The sequence below is a fragment of the Propithecus coquereli genome, unplaced genomic scaffold (genome assembly GCF_000956105.1).
Source record: "Propithecus coquereli isolate 6110/MARCELLA unplaced genomic scaffold, Pcoq_1.0 Scaffold195, whole genome shotgun sequence".
Classification (NCBI taxonomy): Eukaryota; Metazoa; Chordata; class Mammalia; order Primates; family Indriidae; genus Propithecus; species Propithecus coquereli.
In genome coordinates, this window is record NW_012144411.1 from 1,777,188 (window position 1) to 1,777,671 (window position 484).

Here is a 484-nt window from a genome sequence, read left to right on the forward strand (position 1 = left end):
GAGTTTTTCATATTTAGAATTTTTTCCCACCTTAGCCTCCCAAAGTGCTGGGATTACAGAAGTAAGCCACCACTCCTGGCCTTTCCTTATAGGTTCTCAGGGTTTGAGAATAACATTTTAAAGTTATTGGAATATTGCTCAAAAAAGTAGTACTGGTATATAGTGTCTTACCAATGATGTTTGAAAAATGGAGATATGTAGATCGCATGCTTGTTCATGTTTGTTGATATGTATTTGGAGCCATTATTAGCTTAAATTTGTTTCTTAGGTTCTGCTTAGATACATGTTTTTTAATTTGAATAATTTTGAAATTTGAACAATTTTCTAGGTTGGCCTGCTGTTTGTCTTAGGTTTTCTCTACTGATATGCAGGGCAATTTATTTTAGTTAAAACATAAGAAAACAAAAAATTTCCTTTCTTAGGCTTGATTTACCTGTAATCTGTATGTATATATATAAAAAAACTATATTTAAAACCTGATGGA